This window comes from Mustela erminea, chromosome 18, assembly GCF_009829155.1.
Source record: "Mustela erminea isolate mMusErm1 chromosome 18, mMusErm1.Pri, whole genome shotgun sequence".
In the NCBI taxonomy this organism is placed as follows: Eukaryota; Metazoa; Chordata; class Mammalia; order Carnivora; family Mustelidae; genus Mustela; species Mustela erminea.
Genome location: NC_045631.1, coordinates 49,277,738 through 49,301,042, shown reverse-complemented (window position 1 = coordinate 49,301,042; position 23,305 = coordinate 49,277,738). Strand labels below are relative to the sequence as shown.

General features: G+C 48.4%; 1 protein-coding gene and 1 long non-coding RNA gene across 4 annotated transcripts in view; both read left to right on the top strand.

Annotated features, from left to right (window-relative positions):
* PRKCA (protein kinase C alpha) overlaps positions 1-23,305 on the top strand; it is a 385,445-nt gene that overhangs the window by 103,300 nt on the left and 258,840 nt on the right. The window lies entirely within an intron of this gene.
* The window catches only part of LOC116577313, a 34,756-nt gene continuing 12,047 nt past the window's right edge, over positions 597-23,305 (top strand). Inside the window, exon 1 of one of the 2 annotated variants that reach the window (XR_004280485.1) lies at positions 597-5,678. This is a non-coding gene — a long non-coding RNA (uncharacterized LOC116577313). Of the gene's footprint in view, positions 5,679-9,710; positions 11,635-23,305 lie in introns of those variants that run through there. The other variant, XR_004280486.1, reaches the window with a different exon arrangement.

Below are 23,305 nucleotides of genomic sequence, written 5' to 3'. Positions count from 1 at the left end.
ACAGAGGAGTAAACATCCCCTCTTAATAGTGATGATAATCGCCACCGTTGCGCTTCTGGGCAGTAGTGGCATGTGACGAGGACCCGCTTGAAGCCTTATGCTAAGCACCTGTACTTTGTGTCTCCTTTGGTACCATTCAGCCCTTGCAACAACTTGTAATAAATTAGATACTACTATACCGTACCCAGCTTGATAGGTGAAAACATTGTGTCGCTCCTGTCCTGCAGACACGTGGCCCTGGCTGGCTTCATGCTGTCAGGTTTCCAGATGCATTCTCTTAGGCAGCGACGTAGTTCTAATGGGGGCGTTTATTGTCTTTTCATGGTTGTGCTTCAAGGTTTGAGGTCCTTCGTGGCTGAGGTCTGTGGAAGCCTGCACTTGGGAGACCTGAGCGCCGGGCTTCCTGATGAGCTGCATTCTCTGTCAGAGGGTGTGATAAGCCTTGGTGCACAGTCTTTTGCTGATGTTCTTTTTGGCAAAAAGCACCATTTTTCAACACTTGACAAGAAAGCCTTTCCTGTGTTTGACCTGAAGGGCCTGATTAGCAGAGGCAGGAAAAGGGAATCAGCATTGCCATGTTTTAAAAAGTAAAAGAAGGGTTTGGTGGTTTTGTTTTTGGTTTTTGTGTTTTTTTTAATTTTTTTTTTAATTTTTTTGCCATCCCTCCCACACACCCTGGAAGTCCCATAATTAGCCCAACAGCCTTCTTCTGCTGATGGATTTCCTAAATCACTCCCAGAAAGAACTTGGGTGGTATGTGCGTCTCTTCTAAATAAGGGTCTTGCTTTCCCCCGCTCCCCCAGAATGTTCGTTTCCCACGAAATCCCAGAAACATAGACTCCTGAAATATTACAAGACATTGGTTTCTAGGCGATTGCAACTACACTGAGTTCGGAAGCTGAGGTTTCTGCAGAGGTGAACATGAGCTAAATGTAAGCACAAGTGCCACGGTTGTAAGCGTTTTTGTGCCTGGGATAGAAAAGACTTCCAGTCCTCTGCAGCTGAAGAGGGTGGTGACCCACTGCGGCATAAGGCTGTTTTTCATTCTTTAAATATTTTTTTTATCAACTAAGCTACTCTTGACCAATTCGGTTATGCAAGAAGTCAACAAATACTCAGCAAGTTCCCATTCTGTATGTCCTTTGTGGGGGCAGCTACTCTGCCCTCTCTAGGACTGAGAGTTTAGCAGGGGGATGGACCTTGACCTATAAGCCCCAGTGCTTAAAGGATCCTGCCCACCGAGAGAGGCCATGAGAATCATGAGGTGCTGAACATGCAGATGACCTCAGCTGGGACCGGTGGTCAAAGGGGGCTTTTTTGGAGGCCTGGTTTCCCAGGAATCCCAGCCAGCACTTGGAAGATCGGGATGTTCCTAAGTTCACAGCTTGGGCCGACTCCCCTTTCCCTAGCAGAGGCAGAACACTGTTCCCTCAGGGTGGAACCTACTTCCCCTTTCTCTTCAAAGTCTGTTTCTGTATCTAAAAATGGACTGGAGCCCCATCTGTTTGCTGATTTTTTTTTTTTTTTGAAAACCCTTGAAATGTTTGTTATTTTTAATACCGCTCCATGTGACTCTCCTCATCTTCGAGAGGATGCTTCTCCTATTCAGGTGGCTTAGCGAGCACCCCGGGGATCTGTAGACCTTCCCCCCGAAAATGGAAGTAAAGCGTCCGCGAGCAGCCTTCTGAAGGAGGCATACTCCGAGCCACTGGGCTGGCTTTTTTTCATAGGTAGCCCATTTCCCTGTTGCCTGAATTCAGTTCAGGTGAAGACAGAGTGCTTCATTCACACCGAAGGGACCGTGAGCCCCGCTAGCTTAGGCGGGTGTCTGTCTGTACGTAAGCAATGCCAGTGGTGTGCTCTCTGGGTCATGGTTTCCTTCGAACAAATCCAGCCGATTGTCAGCTGCCTGCGGTTTTCTTTGTGCCACACCACACTTCAGGTGCCTTTGGGCAATGCTGAGTTGACGGTCGGAGGACAGAAAGGTCGCCCAGGACCGTACCCCGACGTTCCAACCAGTTTAGCCTTATGGCCCCAGTTCAGCCAATGTCTTCCACGCCGGCGTGTTATTTCCTCGTGGCGTCTCTTCTGGGTCTAGCCCCTCAGCTAGTCTCCCTGCATCGGTCCCTGGACCCTTCTCCCTGACTCTGTTTCCACTGCACCGAGGGATTAGAACTCTCAGTCCCACTCCATGCTTCCTGCTTATCATCACTGAGAAGCTTTCCAGTGCTTTTTCAGGATAAAATCCAGGATTCGGAGTAGACTACCAGGCCATGTGTCCTCTGATCCTTCCTGTTCTCCGACGTCTCCAGGAGGCACGAGTGTGCCCTCCTCCCTCCTTTCTGCCCGAGACCTTTCCCGAGCTACGCCGCTGACCTTGCACGCCCTTCTGCCCCTGCTCGCCTGGTTGTCTGCTCCTATGCCCTTCACTTCCCGTTAGAACATTATTTATCTCTGAAGACTTTCCTTTGGACCCCAGATCATCTCTGGTCCCGTTCTGACTTACTTTCATATCACTCACATATTTTCTTCATCACATCGGTCCTAGGAGTCATGTGATGAGTATTAAAACCGTGTCACTCCTGCGAGTCTGTCCCATCAGCTCGAAAGCTCAAGGAGGCCCGTTGTTATTTATCCTGCCTCGGATTTACCTGCGATCCCTCACACTTAGCACATAGAACTCTTCAGTATTTTTCAGCTGTGGATTTTAAATACGTATTTCTGCTTTTTCTCTCATAGATTTGCCTATAACTTTTTTGGGGGGTAATGTAACAGAATGGCATGGCTATGAGCAGTTCCTGAATTCCTGTCTGAGAGCTTGTCATTTTCTCATTTCGGGGAAACCTACAAAGTTGCATTTGCTGACTGTGCCAGCAGTTCTCCACCCCCGTTGCCTTTGGGGGCTCACCTCCTGTTCAGGGGCCCTCTCCTAGGGTGGTTCCGCACACTCAGTCTCAGACCTCACGAAATTTCCACTGGTCGTTCGGAACTTTGTTGGGCAGACGGCTGAGCTCAGAGAAGGTTGGTGACTGCCCCGTTGCTGCAAGTGGTGGGTAAGGATAGAAAATCAAGGCGTTCTGGTTTGGGGCTTGAGCTGCCCTTCCTGACGTGTTCTGTGCTGGCCTCTTGAACTTGGTAACGACAATACGCCCATCCCGGACAAACGGTGCTGATGCGGGGCTCCCAGGTAACGAGGGAGCAGCAACTTGGGGGAATCACTGGGGCGGACTGGTTGGCGTCTGTTACTCTGAGAAATCTAGCCTTGCTACTGGAGACTGAGGGACTAAGTTGGACCTCTTGGATGTCACCATGCATGAAACAGAAGGCTTGTTTGCTCCGGCCACAGAGAATGCCCACGAGAGTTTGTGGGAAGAGGAACCTAATAAGCAACTCACTAAACGGGTTACATGCTTTCCTTCAGCCGCACGTAGACATCTGTTACGATGAGTGACAGATTGTGGCAGGGTGGGCCGTGTGGCGTGCAGTCAGTACAAGGCTGGCTGTTTAGCACCCCTGAGATTCGAGGACTGGTCCTCGGTAGCAGGATCCCTGCTGGATGGGCTCGCGGGGGTGGGGGGAGGGTCTTGGCATTGGCAGGTGCGACTCATTTAATGGGAGGACTAAAAATGCGGTGGATGGAAGAAAGGGCAGAGAGAGGTTTAGCTAATAAGAAATTCCTGACCACCCACAACCTAATGAGGACATGCTTCCCTCTTGCCAGCTGCTGGCAAGCTGCCAAGGGAGGAGGGGCTGAGCACGTGGGCAGAGAGCTGCCACCCCCCAACCCTTAGACAGACTTCTCTGAGATGCAGGCTGGGGTAGGAAGTCATGGGCTTTGAACCCAGACAGACCCGAGTGGGGAATCACTGCCCCGATTCTCACCAGCCTCAGCAAGTTACGCTTCGGGACTCTGTGCCTCATTCTGTGAAAGGGGGTGTGGTGCGGATGCCTCTCAGGGGAATTGCATGACTCAGGGGCCCCACATATGTGAAATTCCTAGTACTGGTCCTAGCACGGGTGGGGTGCGGGATCATAGATGGTCATCGTGGGCGTGTTTGCCGTGGGCTTCCCAGGTGCCTCTGCTGCTCCGCGGGTTCTGGTCCATGAACTTCCGATAGGGTAGCCGTAGATAGGCTTGGCTTTCTCTCAGCAAATCGAAGACCCCTGTGCGTTCCCATGTCGGTGTTCTGGAATCTGGGGTGTCTTACATTCAACGACATGTCCTGGTTTGGTGGGCACTTTTCTTTAGTGTCTTAGAGGTGCGTCTCACCGTGGATGGCATCTGGGATTCCCTGAGACCCGTAACCAAAGGATTCTCTGGGAAGATTTTCAGAGACTGGTTCCCTGCTGGGCGAGGACCCAGAACCACCTTCCTCACGACCTGCAGGGAACACCCATTTCTCTGGAGCGTAAAAGAGTTAAGATTGCAGTTTCAGTGAGGGGCTGGTGACATTGGGAGGAGGGGGTCAGCGGGGGCTTATGGTTGAGGTCGGGGTTCAGCGGATTCCTCGGGAAGAGGCATGCTGGCAGTGAATTTCAGGGAGAAGTCCTCCCTTGTTGTCTGCCTGTGTGGGAGTTTAATTTTAGCACTTGGGGTTGTGAATTATTTGTTGAAAGGTACTCCCACCTCTGACGCTCTTGTTTGCACCTGGTGGAGAGAATAAAGCTTTAGAGCACAAAATAGAATTTCCTTCCCCGCTTGTTTCTTTTCTTAGTGTTGTTAGAAAATCCAGCTCAGTCTCTGGAGTCCTTGAACACTTTCCTCTACTACGTGGCATGCTTGTCCCCACTACCCAGCACACCGATCACCCCCGCCACACCACGCCCACGCCCACCACACTTTCCCGGGTGTGCGCCCGTGGGCACACGTGGGCACACAAATTGGCCTAATGAGACCTCAGCAAGCACTGGCATTTGTCCTGACACATCTCTGACCCTGAATTTACCACCTGAACTTGCCTCTCGGTGTCCCGTTGGTGACCTTGGCCAGGGTGGGACTCCTGAATAAGCCCGGAGTTTCTCCGGCTCCCTTTGCAGTGAGGTCCCTACCATTTCAGTCTCCACCTGGGTGCTGGTGCTTGGGGATGCTTTCAGGCCTGAAACCCGGGAAGGCTGAAAGCAAACCAGAGTGGGGATTGGGCTCTGTTCCAGCAGAAGTGCCTCCAGCGTGTGCGTTTCCGGGCTGGCTGGGGGCGGCGGATCTGGGGAGCGTGAGGCTTTAGGGGGTCAATCAGAAACAACCATCCCTGAATAGAAGGCTTCTGACCGAGTGACACGGAGGAATCCCTGGTAATTGGGGCACAGACCTGATGAAAGCCATCCTGGGAGGAGGAGAACTAATTGAGCCTGACCCCTCAGAGGACCTGAAGTTCCCTGTGTAGACGGACTCACTCTGTGACCTTGCCCGTGCGAGGGACCTGAGACGACGCTCAGGCACATCGGCCAGGCCGGAGCTCAGTGCTCTGCTGAGCGTGCTGGGCAGGAAGTGGCGCAGACACCCCGGCCCATCCCCGTGTCCCCCGTGACCGTGATGGAAGGACGGTGTGCGGTCTAGCCCTCGGTGGTGCTTTTAACCTGCCTGTGTTAGGGCTGGGCTCCCCCTTTACGTCGGGAGATGAGGTCGACCTGGGAGCCCTGGTTCTTCTCTGTGAAGCCAGCAGGTCCTGGCTCTGGCAAAGGTACTGATTCCTAATTTTATTGATGATAGGCTCTCTTCCCTTCCCTGTTCTCCCCTCCTTCCAGAAGCCCGAGGGGCCTGTGTTGGACACCGCCGTCGTCCCCATCACTGGCCCGAGTATCCAAACGACATCCTGATCCATCTTCTCCAAGATCGAAATAAGCCCTAGTCACTCCTGCTCAAGAAAGATGCCAGACATTTTCAGTTTCTCTCGACTGGACCCAGACAGAGACAGTTCTAATGATGCTAAAAAAAAAAAATGAAGACCAGAAGGAAAAAAAAAAAAATGAAGACTGGGGTTCAGTTTATCATGAACAGCTGTGTCTTTGACATGGCTGAGTTCCGGACCCTTGTCTAGATTCTAGTGAGGGTCTGCAGAGGGCTGCCTCCCCTGGGCACTGAGCTTTGAACACGTCGGTGACTCCTTGCTGCCTGCGGTGTTGGTGTTCGAGTCCGAGAGCACAGGGGCTCGCCCACACCGATGCCCTGGTGGCAGCAGCCCCTTGTTCAGCATCTCCTGTGACTCATCCCCAGGAAGTGAGGCCCCGGTCGCCTTGAGAACCGAGGTGCATTCGTGGGGCTGAAATGAAGGCCTGTCTCAAGGCCCTAATGATCCCCCAGATCTGCAGACAAAGGCAGCTTAGCTGGTTGGAGGATTTGGTCAGGGTGTGTTGGGGAGGTGGGATGGCGACCCTCCAGTACTGAACTCAGAGGGTGAAGCATCCACCTTGCTTTGCTTTTTATCACACAGCCGTTTCTAAGAAATGAATGCAAATCCTTTTTAACATTTGAAGAAATGGACTCTGAACTCCCTTTTATTTCTTTAGTGCGAGTTTTAATACATGTATATGATCCAGACATTTATTCAGTTCTTAAATTAACAGAAGTGGTGGTTGTGGTGGTTGTTTTTTTCATTAAATTGGCGCCTAGCCTACTGTTCTCCAGACCCAGGCAGCAACAGGCCGGAGCGAGGGAAGGTCAGGAGGTGGAGAGCCACGTTGCCGTGAGCACTGGAAGAGTGTGCCCTCAGCCTTGCGCGGGCTTGTATTCTGGGCTCTTGAGTATATCCCTTGGAGTGGTATTGCTGAATCATATGGCAACAGCGTTTCCCTTTTTGAAGTCTTGCCAAATTATTTTCCAAAGCACCCACACCGTTTTACGGTTCCACCAGCAATGGACCGTATTTCCGTTTCTTCCACGTCCTCGCCAGCACTGTTGTGGGTTGTCCTTAATTACAGTCCTCCTACTTGGCGTGAAGTAATATCTCATTATGATTTTAATTCACATTTCCATAATGACTAATAATGCTGATCATATTTCCATAATTCTTTTTGCATGTTTGCATATCTTTCGGAGGAAATGTGCAAAATCCTTTGCCCATTTTTTTAATTAGTTGGTCTTTTTATTGAGCTGTAAGCGATCTTTATATATTCTGAATTTAAGTCCTTTATATGAGCTGTTGCCTGCAAATATTTTGCCCCATTCTTGCGTCATTTTCACTTTCTTTTTTTTTTCTTTTTAAAGTTTTTATTTATTTATTTTGACAGAGATCACAAGTGGGCAGAGAGGCAGGTGGGTGATGTGGGGGAAGCAGGTCTCCTGCCGAGCAGACAGCTCAATGCGGGGCTCCATCTTAGGACCCTGAGATCATGACCTGAGCCGAAGGCAGAGTCTTAACCCACTGAGCCACCCAGGCACCCTTGTTTTTACTTTCTTGATGGTATCCTTTGAAGTACGAAGTTTTAAACTTTGTCCTATTTATTTATTTATTTATTTATTTTGTGGGTTATATGTTTTCTCGTAAGAGTTGTATAGTTGTAGCTTTAACATCGGCAAATGATGCGTTCTGTACACAGTGTGAAGTAGAGAACCCAACTTCGTTCTTGTGTATGTGGTATCCAGTTGCCCCAACATCATTTGTTGAAAAGACTATTTTTTTTTAAGATTTTATTGATTTGGGGTGCGTGGGTGCCTCAGTGGGTTAAAGCCTCTGCCTTTGGCTCAGGTCATGATCTCAGGGTCCTGGGATCGAGCCCCGCATCGGGCTCTCTGCTCGGCAGGGAGCCCGCCTCCCCGTCTCTCTCTACCTGCCTCTCTGCCTACTTGTGATTTCTGTCTGTTCAAATAAATAAATAAAACCTTTTAAAAAAAAGATTTTATTTATTTATTTGACAGGGGGAGAGAGAGAGATCACAAGTAGGCGGAGCGGCAGAGAGAGAGGGAGAAGGAGGCTCCCTGCTGAGCAGAGAGCCCGATGCGGGACTCGATCCCAGGACCCTGAGATCATGACCTGACCGAAGTCAGCTGCTTAACCAACTGAGCCACCCAGGCGCCCTGAAAAGACTACTTTTAAAACATCACCCATCTCTCCCACCCCTGACCTGCTGCTCTAGCCACCACCAATTTTCCTGTATCTGTGAGTGTGGTGTATATATCTGTGTCGGGCTCTCTGCTCAGCAGGGAGCCTGTTTCCCCTTCTCTCTCTCTGCCTGCTTCTCTGCCTACTTGTGATCTCTGTCCGTCAAGTAAATAAATAAAATCTTTTTTAAAAAATTTAGAATTTAGATTAAATTTAGGAGAGATCATAAAATGTTTCTCTTATTTCACTTAGCAGATGATTCTTTAAATGTAAAACGTCGTTTACCACAGCTTTTAAGTTCCAGAATTGCTTCAATATGAAGCCAGCACAAGACAGGCCAAGAAATCACCAGGGCAAGTCCTGTATTTGGCAGGAACCTTAACATATTAGCAATGCATGGCAGCAAGGGAAGTGTCCTACCCTTAAGATGTATATGGAACGGAGACAGAGGAGAGGCATCGGGGGTAATTCGGAGCGAATTGGTAGAAGAGAACAATTAATGTGTGTCTTTGCCAAACCGGTTCAGTTTCCTCTGGAAGCTCCTCCCTCAGCCCCCTCTGTGTAGCTCTGGCTGTGCACAGCCAGGTGAGCTTGGAGGAGGAGAGTTAAGATTTTTATCCCCTTGTTCAGCAGGTTCTCCTGTGCACTTGACATCTTCTGAAATCCTAGACGGAACTCCTCACTACCGTGCCTGCTCCCCCAAAGCATTGTGTCTGTGCCCTGCACCGTGTGTGGGGTCTTTGGTTGTTTGTTTATTGCCTCTGCTGGGCAGAAAGCATCTACAGGGTGAGGATTGCAGATTCATTTTTGTGTCTGTAGTTCAGCTCTGTGCGTGGCTCGGAGAACACAGCGAATGGATCAGATTGAATTAAACCTTGGGATTGCACAGTGAACCTTCTCTTATTCAGAAGGCAGTCTTGGTAAAAGGAGACCGTTGTGTTCCATTTTGCCCCCCCTTTTTTCCTAAAAGCCAACCTCCTGCTTTTATTTTGTTTTGTTGGTATCTGAGTACATGCTTCTAAACGTAAAGGGAATGCGGATCCCAAGACCTTTTTGTCCTAATGCAGTGTGTTCTCATCAATGTGGCACGGCAGAAACAAGATCTGGTTAAAAAGAAGGGTGAGTGTTGCTGCTTCTCGGGGCTCAGGGAGAGCTGAAGGCTGGTGTGGAAACTGAAGGTGCCTGATGGAAAGCACCGGTCGTTTCAGCTCTGTGATGCTCTTGAAGACCCATTAATTCTTCGCTCTCTTAAAACCGTGAGGTATAATGAGGGTGGCAGATTGGGAAGGAACTCGTACCCTCATCAATGCTTTCAACCTTTAGAAAGGCTCTATATTGGTGCTGTGTCTTTATTTTGGACATTAGTTGCACAAAAATCCAAATTTAGTGATCAAACACATGAGCAGATTTGTCAGGTTGTAACAAGTCTGTACTTTGAAAAGAACTCACTGTGATTTCCCTGGCTCTTTGACTTGCCCCACACTAAACCAGACAAGCAGCGACAATATGCATACGACTTTACCCCCCCAACAAAAAGGTGCTTTTAAAATATGAGGTGAATCTATTCTCCTGTAACACCTTTGCGGACACATCAGAAAAAAAAGATTTTGGCAAAACAAATCAGTAACATTTTAAATTTATTGAATCTGGCTGTTTTGTTCAGGTTTTTTTTTTTTTTTTTCTCCACATGGTTTATAGTATTTTGAAGAGAGCCTCGCTTTGAGAAAACACAACTTAAAACATGCTATATGTGCTTTCAAGAGAACAAATACTTGGGGAAATGGAGGGATTTTCCCTTGTCATTCCTTAGTCCTCCTGCCTTAGAAAAACATAGACAAAGCAGCAAATCTAACCTGGCTGTTCACTTTCCTAAATCAAACATCTTTGCCCATCCAGGAGTACAACCTCAACCTTCTTTTCTCCCACCAGACCTGGGCTTCCGTGTCCCTGGCTCTGTGCTAAATGCAGAAGCCTGCTGTCTGCTGGGTGGTTCGGCCCAGAGCTGTTACCTTTGTAAGCAGAACGGCAGGTGCCGAGCGAGAGGGACGAGGTATAAGCAGACTGGGACCAGGGACTTGTGCCTAGACTTGGGGTTGTGCTGCTTTTGTTGTTGGTAGGGTGTGTCCCTCCAGCACACTGTGTGACCACTGCTGTGGGGAGTGGAGACCAGGACCGTGGTAGAAGGCAGAAGGAGTCAAACCTCTCATTGGTGAATGCTCCCCGATTATCCTCAGACGCGGGCATGGGTGTGTTTTGTTGCCAGAAGCCTGCGTTTAGAGGCACTGTGGATCGAACTCCTGTATTGATTACTTTTAAGATGTGATTTCTCGTTTAGTCTGGTTTTCATTTTCAAGGAGGCCTCCTTTAGGGAATGGGGGATGCTTCTGTTTCTGTCTTTAAAGTATCATTGACAGCTTTGCCAAAATTTCATTGGATGGATAAGAAGAGCGGAGGCTTGGGAATTGGGTCTTTGGCCCTTATTAACTGAGTGACCTTTGACGGCACAGTTAATCCCCACAGTCATCCCTTAGCGATGTGCTTGTCGAGTGCCCTGGGCCGGGCCGGGCCCTCGGAGACCTCGTGTCATAGAGATAAACGTAGGGAACAGCTACGGAAGGTTCGTGGGACCACAGGGTCGAGGTCTCCTGCCCTGTCTGCGAGATCAGGAGGGGCTTTCCTCTTTGTCTTAATTCCTCCTTCTGTAGAGATAACAGTACCTCCGTGGGTTAGTGCTTCTGTGTCCAATTAAAAAAAAAAAAAAAAAGACAAAGGTGAAAAGGCCTGCCGCACGGTCTGCTGAGCGAGCGCTGGTTCCTGATGCGGCACCTCGCGAAGATCAGCGTCAGGTTCGCAGAAGGAGGGTCACGCAGTCTACAGGGGGGAAGCTAGATGGAGAGGAGCAGATGCGTCGCAGGAAAGCAGAGGCATTAGAGGAAACGGAGAGCTGGAACCGAGGAAAGGGCCCAGAGCCGGTGGCGGTTTCTCCTGTGACTTTCACCCACACCCTTACTACTCGCGACTCTGTACGTGCTGGGCCTCCTCCTTCATGCACAGCGATGAGTGCACAGGTCAGGACAGGCTGACCCTGGGATATTGTGGTTGCCCAGTTATGGGTTCCTACACCATAGTATTGTGCCCCATAGATTCTGAAAACCACTGATTCATGCACCTGGTAAAACCTGATTTTTTTTTTTTTTTTTTCATTTTAACGTTGGAAGAGAGCGGTATGATTTGGAACGGCCACGTGGCGGTTTCCTGCTGGGCGTGAGTGCAGTGACCCCGCGCGGTGGCTCTCACCCTCCCTCCCTTTAAAAAAGAAAGGGGTGGGGCGTGTTGGGAAGAAAAAGGAAGAGTTCATGGGTTTCACATGATTCAGAAGAAACCACAAAATGAATAGAGACTCCGGGTGTCTGTTTTTCTCTCTTTGATGCTTCATTTCATGAACCAGGTGGTGTATTGGTTAAAAATGAGCCCGAGAGAGTAGCCATGGGTGCTCGTCTTCACAAGTGAATAAGAGACGTAGGTGCGGGTCTGGCCAGGACACCCGGACTCCTCCTCACCCTGAAGCTGTGCGTTTGGTTTCTTCCACGTGTGGTCTGTAAGTGGAGAGTCGAAGGCGAGACTATAATTGAAGTTCGTGTCAAGGAGGGGTCTTTCGTTTCAAAATCTTAAGTACAGAATTAGAAATACTTTTCTCCCAGGACGAGCTGAGTGAAGGATGCTTCTGTTTTGATAACGTGCGGGCCATGTGCCGTCTACATTTCCTTCCTAGAAGGACCTAATGTACTTCTTTTTTTTTTTCCTAACTAAAATAGGTCCACTTAGAGTAATTTTCATTGTCATGTTCTGACACGAGAGAGTGGAACAGGTGTTTTGAGGGGAGTCATGGTGCTCTGATCATACCTGTGTTTGCTCTTTTGTCCACAGTGATGCCTGGACATCGAAACCTCTGGGGGCAGGCAGGGCAGGGGGTGTGCAGCCGGAGGAAGGAAGGTTCCCCCCACACTGTTTCTCCACAGCACTCCCAGCAGCCCCTGCTCATCAATGAAAGGCTTCGAAGCCAAGTTTCCACGAAGCTTGGGTTTTTCTGTACCATCTGGCTAACTCGAGGGTGATCTGTAATGAAGGCCAGGGGACAGAATTTTTTTTTTTTTCCTCCAGGCAAATACCTTTCTGATTCTGTCTCAATCTAGCTGCCCAGAAAGTTGATCAAAAGCAGGGCATTGCTGAGATCAGTCCGATGAGAGCTTTCTGCGGCGCGGCCCACAGCAGACAATCACCTGGCAGCCCACTTCCCTCGCTTCTGTGAGGTCGATTTGAGCCTCTCCAGGCAGCAGGGACGCTTCCAAGACTGACCCCCCCACCCCAGAGAATGGGGGCTTCGAGGGGAATTTACGATCCACGGAGCCTGAATCATTTGAGCTATTGAAAACAGGAGAACTGGCTTCATTGTATCTAAGGGAAGTGTCTCCAGTCTGTGGCCTCCTCTGTGTTTGGGTGCGTCACATGGCCTCCTGGAAGGCTGATGCTCTTCCTCCCAGCCAGCACCGTACTCACCGGGGAGACAGGCCCCAGACAGGACTGGGAGAAGGACCCCAGGGTCCAGGTGCAGCACAGGTGTTGCCGAGGGGAGGCCTGACCTTCGGCCCTACAGAGAGGGACAGGCATTCCTGTGCCGTTTAACGGGGCAACTGAACCTGGGGAGTAGCTCTGTAGCCTCGAGCCGAATGAGGAATGACCCACGGTTCTGCCTTTAAGGTTGTCCTTCCCTGGGAGACCCCATGTGCCCCCAGGAACCTCCATTTTCCTTGCTCGATAGGAACACACCCAGCTTGTTTGTGTTGTGCCTGGGCCTCCAGGAAAGGGGCCTGTGCATCTGTAGCTAAAACAGCATCCAGGAAACCCCCAGATGGGCTCCAGACCCCGTTTCTGCAGTGACTGTCTGGACCCCAAACACTGTCATTTCTCGGAAGGGGTGGGACCTGGCATGGCTGGGGTCCTGCTCCCCAGGATGGTTTTGACCCCCCACTGTGTGGGAGCGAGTGAGCAGTGGCACCGACCCAATGACTCATGGGGGGTGAAGAGAGGCGTTTGGGGGTCTTGTCTGGAGGGCCCCATAGTGGCCTCACTTCCTGTTGGCTCCGTGGTGGCGGAAGTGGAAATACCCCCAGTTTGCAACCACGGAGGGTGGGCCTCGTGGCTTGGGGCAGAAGCTCTGGGACTGGCGGGAGCAGGAGACTTCAGGGGGTCCCTGCGGGAGACCGGGGACCGGCACCTGCCCAGCAGTGCGTGATTCTGCACCAACCTTGCCTCTGCCCCTTACGATCTCAGGGGCGCATCCACTTGCTACCTTTCCAAGCCCGTCAGGTCTCGGATTGAACTGGGATTGAGAGCAGAACACCCTGGGAAGGAGCTCAGATTAGAGCTTCCTGCCACACTTCTGCGTTTCTTTTCTGCTTGGATCTAAATCTGCTCTATTTTCTCCTCTCTCCCTGATGTAAGTATGTATCTTTCTAGGTTTTCAGTAGGGCTATTTAGCTTCAATAGGAGTCAAAATACCTTAGTTTTTCTTTTTTTTTTCCTCCAGACCCATCGCAGGGCCAAGCAGGTTTTTAAGATTGCAGGATAGGATCTCTGTGTCTTTGAGCTAAGTCCGGTTTTTTCCCTCAGTAACCCCAGCTGATAGCACGGTGAGCCGTCAGCCTTAGATGTGAACCAAGTATTTACGGGGACTTCACGTCTGATTTCTTGAAATCATTCTTCATTCTGCCCTAGTTTCATGATTTGATTTGAGCCGAATTAATCTGGAATGACTCACAATTATAAAATTAATTGTATTCAGCTTAAAATTACAGTTGGTTGGCTGAGCCAGGCCTACCCTCCTCTCTGGGGCAGTGGCTGGCACATGGTAGCTCTGGCGGTCTGAGGTCCTGGGGGCCTCCTCAGTCAGTGTGTCAGCTTCCGAGGGGACGGACAGTGGAGCGGACCAGCTCAGGTGGGCATTGCGTCCCTGACAGGCAAGTACAGGCCGGACATGGGTCTAAAATGCCAGGTAACCGTCAAGATCAAGGAGGTAAAGCATACTTTCTGGAAGAACACCCAAATGTGGGGTTGGAAGAGGTAGATCTGGGCAAGTTTAAGGTTTTCAAGGTAGCCAATCCCAAGATCAAAGAACATTTTTGAGGGGTCGGAGGGAGGATTCCCTTTCCTTCACCCTGGCAGCCACGCTACCATTGACCCAGGGCCGGGTGGGGCAAGGGGAGGTGCCTGACCAGGGGACAGGAAGTGGGGGCAAGGGGACAGGAAGTGGGGGCAGGTGAGATTTGTAGAGGGAAGTGGAGGCCGATGGCAGAGACATGCTGAGTGGTAACGCGGTGGCTGAGTGTCTGTGGTCCGCTCAGCTGCAGGAATGGACTCCTTTTTTTCTCAGAAGAGGAATATCTTTAGATCAGCACAAATGCGTCTGGGACTGCCTGTATTTGATTTTTTTCCTTTGGAATGTTCTTATTTTCCTCACAAATTGACTTCATTCACACACTTTGGCAGTACATGACCGAATTTAGAGCCGAGTTCTTTTTGGCAAGAAAAGTTCATTAATTTTAGTTGGCTCTCCACACATCTCACAAATGTGCCTGAAAAAAGTGATGTGCCTCTTCTTGCCACCTAGACTTCCTAAAATTGCCAGGAATGCTGGGTTTTCAGAGAGAAAGGACCACCCACTTATGTTGATGCCGTGAGGAGAAGGGGTCCCCCAACGCCTTTTGAGCCGGGGCTTCCGGGGAAAAGGAAGTGAATTGCGAAGCCTGCACAAGTGCCCAGACTCTCATGCCCACATTCCTGAAAATTCTCTTCATCAACCTTTAAAAGTGACAGGGTGCCAAGCACACTTGTGGCACCTTGTTGAACTGGGGTCGTATCCAAGCGTGATTTTTTCCTTCCACTTAGGGTTTAAGAACTCAGGGCTACGGAGAGCCCGAAGTGCCTGACTTCATTCTTCATCTGTGAGTGAGCAGGAGAGTGGAAAGGTCATAGAAAGCTCTTAGGGTGTGCCCCTTGTCTTCGTTCTCTCTGTACTGGGGTGTGACCAGCAGCCCCTCAAAGTTCATGGCAGCTTGGAATCTCAACAATGTGATCTTCTTTGGAAATGGGGACTTTGCAGGTGTGATTAAGATCTCACAGTAGGTCAGCAGGGAGCCTAAATCCAGAGCTGTTGTCCTCCCAAGAAAGCCACGTCAGGACACGGAGGCCCAGGAAGAAGGCCACGTGGCGAGGGAAACAATATGGCCATGTGTTGATAAGCCAAAGCAGACCAGGAGTTTCTGGGAGCCCCCCCAGAAACTAGGAGAGAAGCATGGGGGCAGGTTCTCCCTCTGCTTCTAGAAGGAACCAGCCCTGCCAGCACCTTGCTTTTGGACTTCCAGCCTCCACGATTGTAAGAGAGCTCATTCGTGTTACATTAAAGCCCCTGGTATGTGGTGTGTGGTTATGGCAGGTCCCAGGACCCTGTGGTAACCTCCCCTCCGCCATTGGACGCCTGTGTCTCCGTCACTCACTCACTGGAGGGTGCACACTGCCATTCGTTGTCGTCTCCTCTTGTCCTGCCCCCATTGAAGGGCTCTGAATGGTCTCTGCTGACCTTCCTTTTCCTTCCCTTCTGTCCATGGCTCTGTAGAAAGCCAGGGTTTGGAACAGTCAGACCCTGCCCGGGGGTGATACCGTCTTGCTCAGCAGCAGATTGGAGCAGATCCCTGAACATCTACTGCGTGAGATGATTTGGGGTCTAATTTAGAGCTAAGTGTAGGTATCAGAGGAAAGACAAAGGCCGGAAGCAAAATTCCCTCATCCCCTTGCCCCCCCGACTTGGCTTCCCAGGCCAGGGCATCCTCAATCGCCTCTTGCCCGTGGCTGTCCCACTGAGAGGCACACAGAGCCTCAGAGGCACGACTTTCTGGGTTGGAAGGAAAGAGTGGTGAGTAACAGCTGACAGGGAGGCATTCCAGTGGTTTAGACTGGCTTTGGGATGCTAGGTGTGCCTTGAATGCCAGTAGCTTCCACCAGTGTGGCCGAGGGAGGGTGCCTCATGGGGCTCGGGTAGAAGACTTCTTTTTGCCCAGAGTGATCATGACGGTAATTGAATATTTCAGTAAGAATTTAAGAGATAGAGTCATCTTGGAATCTTTTCCTTGTTCTGTAACATCTCTGCTATTTTAGGTGTTTGTTGCAGAAAAGAGGTAGTCTTTTTTTTTTTTTTTCTAAGATTATATTTATTTATTTGTCAGAGTGAGAGCACAAGCAGGCAGAGGCAGAGAGAAAAGCAGGCTCCCCGCTGAGCAGGGAGCCCAATGTGGGACTCGATCCCTTTACTCTGGGATCATGACCCGAGCCAAAGGCAGCAGCCACCTAACCGACTGAGCCACCCAGGCGTCCCGAAAAGAGGAGTTCTTAAGCCTCAGTTGTGAGTCTGTGTGGATCAGGAGAACACACACTTGTGCCTCTGCTGAGGGTAGTGCCCTCTTCTGGGTTTGGGTTGAAGAGATGTACGGCTTGCTTAGTGGGGGGGAAGAGTGTGACTGGAATCGCCCCTACAGAGCAGTCTGGAGACTCAGCTCTCCGCAAAGGTTAGTCTTTTTTTTTTTTTTTTTTTAAGATTTTATTTATTTATTTGACAGAGAGAAATCACAAGTAGTCGGAGAGGCAGGCAGAGAGAGAGAGAGAGGGAAGCAGGCTCCCTGCTGAGCAGAGAGCCCGATGCGGGACTCGATCCCAGGACCCTGAGATCATGACCTGAGCCGAAGGCAGCGGCTTAACCCACTGAGCCACCCAGGTGCCCAAGGTTAGTCTTTATCATAACGGAGTTAGCTGCTGGATCTCCTCCTGGACTCTTCCAGACCTCTCTTCTTTACCGAATGAAGGAGTGAGCCTTGATGCCCTGAAGGGTTCTTACTGAGTGCAAGAACCCGTCCTCTTTTACCCACCGAGTTGGTTTGGAGAAGCAGCCGGACATCAACATTAGAACCTTCCCAAGGTCCTATTGTGAAGACGGTGATTTCCAAAAATGAAGGAAGCCCAAGATGAGAGCTCCAGACTACTTAGTTGATGGAGGGGAAGCAGCGGTGGGCGGTATATGGATTTTAACCTCTAAAATGTGAGATGCTACTGAAAACCTGTCTTGCAGAATCCTGCAATGATGTGTCCCTTCTTTTGTTGCGCTCTTTGTGTGAATGAATCTGCTTTCTATTTAGGCCATTGAACAGTTATATCTGAAACATTGATTTAAGGCTCGAAGAAAGCTACAACTTTCTGGAACGGAGCCTAGACTCCAGAATTAAACGAAAACTGAGTACTCGAAAGAGTGATCACAAAACCCCCAATGGCATGCTGTACCGGCTAGCGTCCCTTCTGCATGGCTTTTTAAGGAAAGTTTCAGAACCTTCTGCACATGGCTTCATTATATTTGAGAGTAATGATAAATACTTAGAATTTTGTGATAAAACCTTTAATATTAAAATATTCACAAAATGATGAAAAAAATTTTATATCCTTTGACAAGTTTGACTGCTTTCTTTCCCAGCTTACATCCGATTAGAGCAAGCAAAAAGGGGAAGAGGGAAATAGCCCAGGATAAATGTCGACTATGCTTCAGGCACTTGACAGGGGGTATATGATTTCCATTTTATATGGGGATGTAGAGATTCAAGAGAGCTAAGGCAGCTTGAGGTTCACCCAACTATAAAGCAGGGGAGTTGGATTTGAACCCAGGTTTGCTTGTCTGCAAAGCCCGACAAGGGCTCTGTCCCATGACCCTGAGTTCATGACCTGAGTCAAATCAAGAGTCAGATATGCTTAACCGACTAAACCACCCAGCTGCCCTGAAAATTTTTTTTTTTTTTTAAATTTTTGGTAGGTGCAGGACACTTGAAAAATTCTTCTGAAATACCTGTCTTCTAACAGTTCTAGATAAACTAGACTTTGCGGTGTCTTGTTTTGGCTATAATGCCATCTCTGTCCAGATCTACCTTGTTGACATCAAGAGCAAGGATGGAGAAGCATGGTCGTGGCTGGACAGTGTTTCTGCTGATTTTTACTGTATTGATCTGATTTCTTTGGGAGTGCTTCAGAAGCACGTAATTATTTAGGACATTGCTATTTTCTGTTTTTTTTTTGTTTTTTTTCCCTGTGAAAGGATTGCTGTCAGCTGGTTTCCTGACTTTTTCCCCCCACAGTGCTACCAGGTGAGTGAGCAGGCAGCCTCATTGCCTGGCCGGCCAGCTCCTGCATGTGCAGGAAGGATCACGTCAGCGGAGCCTTGAGTAATCCATCCTCCGTCTCTGGGGATGAATCATTCATGAAGGGCAGGTTTTCCGTCCTCACTGGATGCAAGCTTTTCTTGCAAAGTTGACTTTTTTTTTTTTTTTAAATTAATCTTTGCTTTCTGCCTGTTTCCAACACGGTGTTTGAAATTTGCAATCCACAGGGTGTTATTTTGGTTTTCTGAGTAAGTCCCAAGGAATGGGCGTTGCTGGTTTCCAGGACCGTGTGATGGAACAAGTCCTATGAATGAAGTCTATGAACATTGTTGACTGTGGATTTGGAAATGCCCAGCAGAATTGAAGCTGGTGTGTGGGCTGCGCTTGTATGTATTTCTAAGCCATGTCAATGAAGTCAGGGTTCTTACTACTATGTAGGTCTTTAAAAAAAATTTTTTTTACTGCCTTCAAATTTTGTCCAGTCTAAACATTCAGTGTATGGAAGGGTTTGTGTGGAAGAGGAAGAGAAAGAAACAAAACAAACAAACAAAAAAAACCTACAGGGTTGGGAAGCTAAGGCATAACACCATTTCCAAGTCCACCTGCCTCCTCCCTAACCACCCCCCCAACCCGTGTCACGTTATTCTTTGGACGTTTTGTGCCTTTCTGTTGTTTCTGCATTTCAGCCATGTGGAGAGCGGGGAGTCCTAAAATCACTCTCTACCTGGGCTCTGGTGCTTACTGAGCTTCAGTACAAGGACTTGGTTTGTCTTGTCCTTCCCAGGGAGTTCTTCTGCTAAGGCTTTGGAGAGCCAGCGGGGTTGCATCCTCGACTGTTACTGCTAGACGCTGTGTCAGTCTGCGGCTGGCGGGGCGAGCCGCCAGGCTCCCGCAGACCCGGAACAGCGTTTCTAGGATCTGACTCGCGGGAGATGCTTCCGACCCGCAAAGCAGTGGCTAAGGGCTCCATGTCACAGGTCCTACCCAGGGTTTATCACAGAAACAGGTTAATGAAATAAATCTATAGAGCCTTCCCTGAGACTCTGTCTTGATAGGTTTGTTCTGTAAAAAAGCACATCCAAATACTTTGAAGGTCACCACCAGTCTCCATGTGAATGGTCACCACCATTCTCTTTAAAAAAAAAAAAAAAGAATTTTTTTTTTTTTTTAACCAAAGTCCCTCCAAACTAGTTTTGATCAGTCTCAACCAGCCTGTGTTATGTCGCACATTCAAGCATAGGTAGGTAATTATCTCGCGACAGTCAAAAGTTCTACAGCGGAACACAGGTGTAACATGAACTTGGAGTAGTTTCAGAGACCTCTCATTTTCTGATACTCAAAATGAGAGCATGACCCCAGATTTCAGTGTCATAATTGCCCTCATTGCTGCTTATGCCCATTTCGAGATGCAGTCATTGAGGGCTGGAGAGCTCTGGTCCTAGGCAGCCAGGGGCCCAAAGCATATACACTTTTCTAGGGGAAGGTATGCAAAGATACATTCTTAACAGGAGACAGTGTTCACTGGGCCCTCAGGTATATTGATGGTGGATATGAAGGAGCATTGACCTCAGCACCTGGTTGATGCAGAAGCATTTTGTGGGCTTCATGGTAACTCCAGATTTAACTGGGCACCCGAAAATGGCGGGCACGCGACAGAGTTCCTGACTCCTGAGCGGGTTCTGTGAGACCTCACTGAGGGGTTTCCGGCCTCCACGAGCAGTTTGAGGGTTTCTCTTTTTCAAATCTGTATTTCCATTCCTTTTGATGTGAAACCTTGGTTGTGGGGCAGGGGTATGGAGCCAATTCTGTGACTCTTGCCCTCAGATCTGTTCCCCTCTGAAGTCAGGGTGGCCGGGTGCATCCCTTGCGGGGGAATGGAGGCTGAATGGTGCTCAGCAGTTTTGGGAAGAGCATGTAAGACCAAGCCTGGTTTGTCAATACTTCTTCCTCTTTGTTCCTAAACCAGGTCAGTCTGGCAGGATACAGAGGAGGAAGCGTCAGCAGGGAGAGAAGTACCAGGCTCTTCATTCCAAGCAGCAGCTAGCAGGTCCCCGATTCGGTGCAGATACTGCTTGGGGGGGGGGGGGGTGGTACACAGAAAAGGCACCTGGCAGCTAGCTTCTCCATAAGATGATAGTTTGTATCCGTATGGAAATTCTATTTTTATAATACTTGGATATCTGGTTATATAGCCTACCCCAAGGTATTTTCAGTTTTTACAACCTTACCTGTAGGATCTGTAAACATTTTCCCTCTGTCAGTCGGTTTCCTTCTCAAAATAGATAAGGCTTCCATCAGTGGCCTCTCAGTTTACTAAAGCACATAAATGGTACTCGTCCTTTTTTGGATACTTCTTTTCTAAGCCAAGATAAAGGTCATCATCACCAATGACGGCAGCTTCCTTAGAGGCAATGTACGAAAACACAAATACCCGCTACCTCCCACCTCCAGTGTTTGCTTTCTATAAAAGGTTGTTTCTATGTTTCTATGCTTAGAGGCATAAAAGGCCATCTTTTGGGGGCAAAAAAAAAAAAAAAAAGCCCAGAGACTTATTGTTTGTACAACCTAGGAAATAAAAGCTAAATTGTGAAGGGAGAATCACACATGCATACGTTCATACGTTTGTAAATACAGAGGCATACAAGCACACATTTTTTTTTTTTTTAAGATTTTATTTGACAACAAGAGAGCGTAAGTGGGAGGAGCAGCATAGGGAGAAGGAGAAGCAGGTTCCCCGCTGAACACGGATCCCGATGTGGGGCTCCATCCCTGGGTCCTGGGATCCTGGCCTGAGCCAAAGGCAAATGCTCAAAGGTAGATGCTCAACCTGCTGAGCTGCCCAGGTGTGCCCCTCCCCTTTTTAAGTTTTTTTTCCCCTTCTTAAATTTTTATTTGAAGTAGGCTACATGCCCAGTGTGGGACTTGAACTCATGACCCTGAGATTATGCATAGCATGCCCTATTGGTTGAACCAGCCAGGTGCCCCTCTTTGGATTTCTGGATAAGTATCCTGAAATGTATCTCTCATCATAGTGTTAAACAGAATACTTTGTCCTAAAATTCCTCTCTGTTCATCCCTTTCCTGCTTTTATTTATATAACATTGTTACAGCTATTATTTATTCTTGCTTTTATTGGCTCCCTCGTTTTGCCTTTTCTGGAAGGTCTTACAGGGGAAACCGTACAGCGCGCATCCTTTCCAGATTGGCGTCTTTCACTGAGTAATACGCATGTGAGTTTCCTCCATGTCTCTTCACATCCTGAAAGCTCATTTCATGTTAGTGCCGGAAAAAGGGCCGTTGGTTTTATCACTGTTTATTCTCTCACAAACTGCAGGGTATTTTGATGACGTCCAGGTTTTGGCAATTTTTGAATAAGGCTGCCCTAAACATCCATGTAGAGGTTTTTGTGAGGATGTAAGTTTTCAGTTCTTTGGGCAAAGATCAAGCAGTGTCATAGCTTGAATCGTATGGTAAAAATGTTTAGTTTTATCTGAATTTGCCTGTGTTCCAAAACGTACCATTTTGTATTTCCACCGGCAGTGAATGAGCGTCACACACTCACTGGCATGTTCTCTTTCCAGTGTTCTGGACTTCGGTTCTCCTAATGACTCGTCATTTTAATTTGCATTTTTCTGATATATGTCACGGAGTTATCTTCTCATCTGCCACCTGTGTATCTTCTTGACGAGGCACTGTTAAGGTCTTTGGCCCCTTTTTTATTGGGTTGATTATTATTGAGCTTAAAGAATTCTTCGTATATTTTAGGGAAGTCCTTCATCAGGAATGTCTTTTGCAAATACTTCCTCCCAGCCTGTGGCTTGACATGTACACACATACTCTCTCTCTCTCTCTCTCTCTTATGACTTTAGGCACAGGACTTCTTATATATTTGTTTATTAAATAAAATAAGGAGGGGCAGAGGGAGAGGGAGAAGCATACTCCCTGCTGAGCAAGGAGCTGGATGTGGGGCTGGATCCCAGGGACCTTGAGCCACCCAGGTGCCCCTGGGACTTTTTAATTTTACTGAAGCCCAGCTTATCCATTTACTTCTTTCATGGTTCTCTATCTGAAGTCATTGTCAAACCCCAGGTCCTCTAGATTTTTCTATCTTCAGGAATTATGTGATTTCCTGTTTTAGTTCTAGCAAAATTTTAAAAGAGGGTGCTGGTTTTCCTATTTTGGCGGACACGTAGTTTGTCACTTCAAGAATGTAACCAGTAACTTCATGTATGAATGAATGACTAGCGGATGCCTGGGTAGATACACCTGCAATGACTTAGTATTTACAGAACACAGAGGACGAATCATCTACATTTTTAATATCCAGAATCTTAGTCCTGAGCTGTTTTGCAACAAGATTTGTTTTGCTAAAAATTAGAGAACATACTTCCATGCTACCCCAAGAAGTCATTATTGTTGGGTAATCCTTCTATTTGGCTTATCCTAAGAGTATTTCAGGAAGTTTGGCAACCAGTGTGTTGGGTCTATAACCATAGGGATGTGTATAGAGAGAAGGGCCTGTCTTGACCACGAACAAAGATCGCTTGGATTCCGTGCAAGCCTTGTCCGTATTCTGTGATAGTAGTTACCCGTTGTAGACCCCAGTAGCATTACAACTCTTATGGAGCTGTTTCTGTATACTTCCGTATTGTGTAAAATCCAACATTAAAAAACACAAAGTTTTGAGGCGCCTGGGTGGCTCAGTCAGTGAAGTGTCTGCCTTCGGTTCAGGTCACGATCCTGGTGTCCTGGGATCGAGGCCCACATCGGGCTCCTTGCTCAGTGGGGAGAAACTTCGGTTTTTTAAATAAAGAAATCCTCCTTTCTACTTCCTTTTCAGGGTACATACAGGATACCCCAAGTAGGCGCTTCACCCCTCGGTCATAAAGAAAAGGGAAGTCAGTATGGGGATTTGAATTGTGACCTCTTACTTCGTAGAGAAAAATCAAAATGACTCCCGTCTTGAGTTTAAATTTGAGAGTTGCACTGGATACCATGAGAGGATTCATTTTTCATTGTAGT